Here is a 5163-nt window from a genome sequence, read left to right on the forward strand (position 1 = left end):
TTTCACTCAAGTGTTTTGCATTTTAAATTACCATAAATGAGATTTGTTTAGGTTACACAACACTCTGACTTGGCAGAAAATGTTAGGATACCAATCCTTTTTTTTTTTTTTACTTTTGAAAGTACTAAGGGACCCACTGAGACAACTGTCTGTGGTGTGAGGGATTTTGTTCCCTTTTTTATTTTATTATTTTCCTGGCTGTAAAGGGTGTGCCTCTCCGAGGAGACAGCAAAGCAAGAAGGGAGGGACGGAAAAAAAAATAAAAAAAAATAGAAGAAGTAGGGGAAGGGAGGTGCGGGAGAGGGATCCACACCCAAACTTGTTGCTGCAGTCCCGCACAGGGAAGTACCTTCACTTTTTCAACTTCTAGCCCCAACAAAAGGTGGTAAACTGATAAGAAAAGTACATCATCCATAGCATCGACGCACACAGTCAGCCTCTTGTTTTTCTGCCGGCACTTCATTCCAACTTCCAGCTGCATTTTTTCCCCTCCCTCTCTCTCTCTCTTTTTCTCTCTCTCTCAAAGAAAAAGGAAAAAAAAAAGTTTTTTTCCCCCAGAAGACTAGATTAATAAGTATGCAGAAGACATCTAATTTGCACATGAGTCACATCACTCCATAAATATAATGCTTATATGTACATGTATAATGTTTCCTCTTGTTTCTGAAGTCATGGCTTAAACGGCTTGAATCCATTTCGAAAAAGCTGATTTCACACTTGTGTTTGTGTTTTACAGCCACCGACAAAGATAAAAGTGAAGTGCGCAACTCCAGTGAAGCCTTGTGCATTCATGTGGCTCCAGGTACACACCCACTTCTCGTGTCCTGCTCTGTGCTCAGTGTTTTTAGGTCTGCGTTGAGCTACGCACAAAACTTAGTGCCACCTTAAACAACAGAAACACGCTAACAACAACGGAAGCTTGACTTCCCTTTGGAAGAACCGCAGGACATCACAGCAGATAAGCACATGGACTGAAGTAGGACGGCATCGTTTGTAATCTTACAACGCACATTCAGAAGTGCTTCCTGACAGAATAAATGAAAAAAGAAAAACCTTTATCAGTTTTTAAAACTCTCTCGTAGTTGTCAAGCAGGATTCGCTCGTTTGCGGCACACATGAGAATTAGGCAAACGCAGTTGGCAAAGTTCCGCAGTTCAGAAAAAAGAAACCACTTTCGCTTAATCAGATAAAAAAGAAAACCGTGCATCCTTTACCTGTGCGCAGTCTTTGCGCCCAAGAAGCCTCACACCGACTTGAGCATCCTTGGAAACGTGTCTTCTTCCCTTCACCCCAGCCCAAGAAGAGCACTTTCACACTGTCACAAGTTTGCAGTCTGTCAGGACTCTGTTGCTGTTTTCCTATTTCTCTATCAACCAGATTTCCAGGGCGTTTTCTCTTCCCCCCCCCCCCCCCCCCCCCCCCCCCCCTTTTTCCTGAAACAGAACCACATTTTGTAATGCCATCTGTTTCAGAAACATCCCGAAAAACAGCACTGAGAAGTCAGGCACCTTAAAATGTTCAGACAACGTCTGATCAGTGGTTTTGTTTTCATATCGCTCGAGATGTGAGCTTCAAGGCCTCCAAGCAGAACAGAGACAAGACCTCGTTTGTTTTGACTGTCCGTGGAGCCATGCAGCTGCGTTTATCAGGGAGTGTGGACAAAATGGAGGGTCCTAGTTTCATGAGAAGGTCACAGCCACAAAGGTTCACTGGAACACAACCGGAATAAATAGAATGTCATGTCAGGAAGTTCTTTTTCTGGAGGCAGCTTCAGTGTCACCCCAGAGAGACCCACAACGTCCACAGATTTATTGGGCCGGCCGTCTTCTGCCCAAGGAGCATGTTGCCCCAGTGTCCATGGGAAATGACAGTGTTCAGTTCAGGCTGTCCAGATGTAACCACAGGTCTGCCAGTCCCTGTGTAGATGGTCAGCTCTGCGCGGTTTGTCACTGCTGGTTCTGCTCTCGTCTCAGGTCTCATCCGTTTTCAGGATTTGACCTCTCGATGGTGTTGCTGCAGATGGTTTAGTTGTTGTTGTTCGTAGCTGATGTCCACCTTTATTTGGGGAACCTTTGCTGCGTATGCAGAGGTCTGCCCCCTGACTGCCCGTCTACCTCAGCCCCCACCTCGAGAATACGAGACACACCTAAAGCCCCCTCATTCTCAGTAGCAGTTTTTGTGGGAAATTATAAGTGCTTAGTTATGAAATATTGTAGAAATTACCAAACTTTGGAGGTCAGAAGTATAACTCGAGCTATGATATCGTACAACATTTATGGTTACATGTTTGCTGTAGCTGAAAGAATCTAATTATTTCTTGCTTATCACCCCACCTGCGTTTACTCCCCTTTCTCCCGTAGACAATTCTCCCACACCGCCCGCAGCAAATATTTTGGCACGGAGCCATTTTTCCCTTTTTTTTAAAGTTGGCGACGTGAGCTCAGAGGCCTGATTTAGGAGTTGTTTTCAGAACCCAAATGCTGCTTCAGCTTGGATGCAGAGGTTTATCAATTATCAGAAAGGTCATGCCTCAGACAACACCACTTTTAGACTATTTCAAGGCTAAGATGACTCAAAGTACTTATTTGTCTTTCATCAAAAGTATTTTATGATTCTCTTCAAGTGATGTTAGTTTCCACGCGTCTCTCGATTTTGTTTTAAACTAGGAAATTTGCATTTCCTGTGAAAATGCAGTATGAATAATAGTGTTTCTAGGTGGCAGTATGCTGAAGTAGTTAGCTTTTAAAAAGGAGTAAAAATTGACAGTCTTTCTGGAATTTCAATGTGTTTTGGTGAGAGAAATTGCTGGAAAAATAAAACCTGACTAATCTTTTAAAAGTTATCCATAACGAAAGTGACACCCATCTCCTAAACGAGCTGAACGTTTTAGTTCCTGAATGGCTGAAATAATTTGAAATTTGAAGGACGAGTCAGATGCCAAGCAACATACGGAAGTAATTGGTAATTCCATGAAGCATGGACTTACCAGAATTTTGAGCACTTTAAACTTTTTTCATCTTTGAGTAACCTCACACACTGATAATCAACATTTGTCTCTTTTCTTCAACCGCTTTCGTAATTAAATAAACACATTTCTCCTTAGCAATGTGATCCCATTTTCCTAAGTAGTAAGGTATTTAGGTCATGTTAAATAATCAATTATAGGTACACCAGTATATAGATTTACTGAGGTCAGAATAAACTTTGCTTTTGCTTTTTAGTTGAAACGTTCCAATAAAAATCTATCTTTCATTCATTTATTTAAAGTGAATCTCATAATGCATAAAGTTCAGAAGTATTGTCATTTGTTCATTTGTTCCCTAAGAGCTAAATTGAAGCTTCCATTTTTAGGATACAGTGGCAAAGAGAAACAGAGAGAATTTAAATTGTCTGTATGGCAGGCCTTTAATACAACCCAACTTGTGCAGCTGCCTGTTTTTAGGCCAGAGAGAGAGGGAGAGGGACAGAGAGAGAGAGAAAGAGAGAGAGAGAGAGAGAGCGTCATTGAGCGGTATTGGTTGAGGTAAACTGAGTTGGACCTTGTGTGTGGAGCGTTCTCGCCGCGGGCGTTATTGTTTTTGCCCCGGTCTGTTAGCACAATATTTCAGGAACCACTGGACGAATTTAATGAAACTTGCATACGGTCATCAATGGATGCACATCTCCGACTGATTACCTTTTGGAGTCAACATGATTCAAGATGGCTGCCGTAGCCAATTGGTATTAAAAAACTCAAAAAAGGCTATAACTCAGTCACTTTTACAGATATTGACCTAAGATTTGATGTGGTAGTAGCTGAGGCTGGTCCCCAACAAGTATTTTTAGCTTTAACAGATTAAGCAGGATCTTTCTTTAAAATGGTACTATTAACTATTTAGAGTCAAATCTCTCCTATTTATGTGTGCACACACTAATAATTTATATCATAAAAGTTAGCAGGAGCATTAGGTTGTAGTTTTATTTAGCTCAACACACCCAGTTTTAGATAGTTTTTCTTTAAACATTTCTACGTAAATTGGTTTCTGGGTTGAAGAGCATGCATGTAATCACACCACTTCTCAAAAGATATTAATTGTTTCTTTGCAGTTTAAGCAGGACATTTGTTTTNAATTCATTAAACAGAAATTGCTCCATGATTCGACTCGTCTTTCTACCCAATTGAGAACGGGATTATGTTTTAACAACCACGGAAAACCAAAAATGAGTTGTGGAGCGGAAGTGGAGAACACGAAAAACTCACCAGACTCATGATGATTTCCGGACACAAGTACTTGCAAATTATCGATCCGATGAGTGATGCGAGAAATGGATTGTCCTGTTAATCCAGTCACGGAGCGAGCAGGATCCAGGGGAGAAACAGGTAAGTTTAGTTGATCCACAATATCCTGGGAGATGAGGTTTATCTCAGAACCTGAGTCCACCAAGGCTGCAATTGGTAGGGTAGTTTGTTCCGTGATGATACTTGCTGAAAGAGAGAACAAAGATGTTGGGGAAAATTTCAGAGGACCCGCCAGATTTTCCCCCTCTACTGACGGGCGGGACCGTTTCCCTGAACTGGGCAGTTGGCCACAAAATGTCCCTTCTTCCCACAATATAAACACTCCTTTGCCCGAAAACGTCTTTGTCTTTCTTCTGCAGAAAGGCGAGTATGGCCCACTTGCATGGGTTCGGACTCGACTACTGATGTCTGAGGACTAACGGCTACTTCCGTCTTAAGAGAAACATTGGGACCCTGAGCCCCCTGGGAAGCTGAGTTTCTCTCACGTTGCCGTTCCCTAAGATGATTATCTATCCTTATGGCCAAAGCTAATAACTCGTCCAGACTACCAGGTTCATCCCTGGCTGCTAACTGGTCCTTAATAGTCTCTGATAATGAACTGGTGAAAATACCTCTTAACGCCAGTTCATCCCAGCCCGCCTCCTCCGCCGTAATACGGAAATCCACTGAATGGTCAGCCACCGTTCTAAGTCTCTGACGTAGCATTAGTAGCCGCTTCGCGGCCTCCTCCCGTTGTAAAGGGTGATCGAACACCCGCTGGAACTCCTGAATGAAGTGAGGGAAAGTTAACGTATCGATCGGATGACTGACAAAAAATGCCTGAGCCCAGCGGAGCGCTCGTCCTTTCAGAGCCGACACTACAAAAATTATTTTCGAGGCCTGGG

This window comes from Kryptolebias marmoratus, linkage group LG5 (genome assembly GCF_001649575.2).
Source record: "Kryptolebias marmoratus isolate JLee-2015 linkage group LG5, ASM164957v2, whole genome shotgun sequence".
Lineage (NCBI taxonomy): Eukaryota > Metazoa > Chordata > Actinopteri > Cyprinodontiformes > Rivulidae > Kryptolebias > Kryptolebias marmoratus.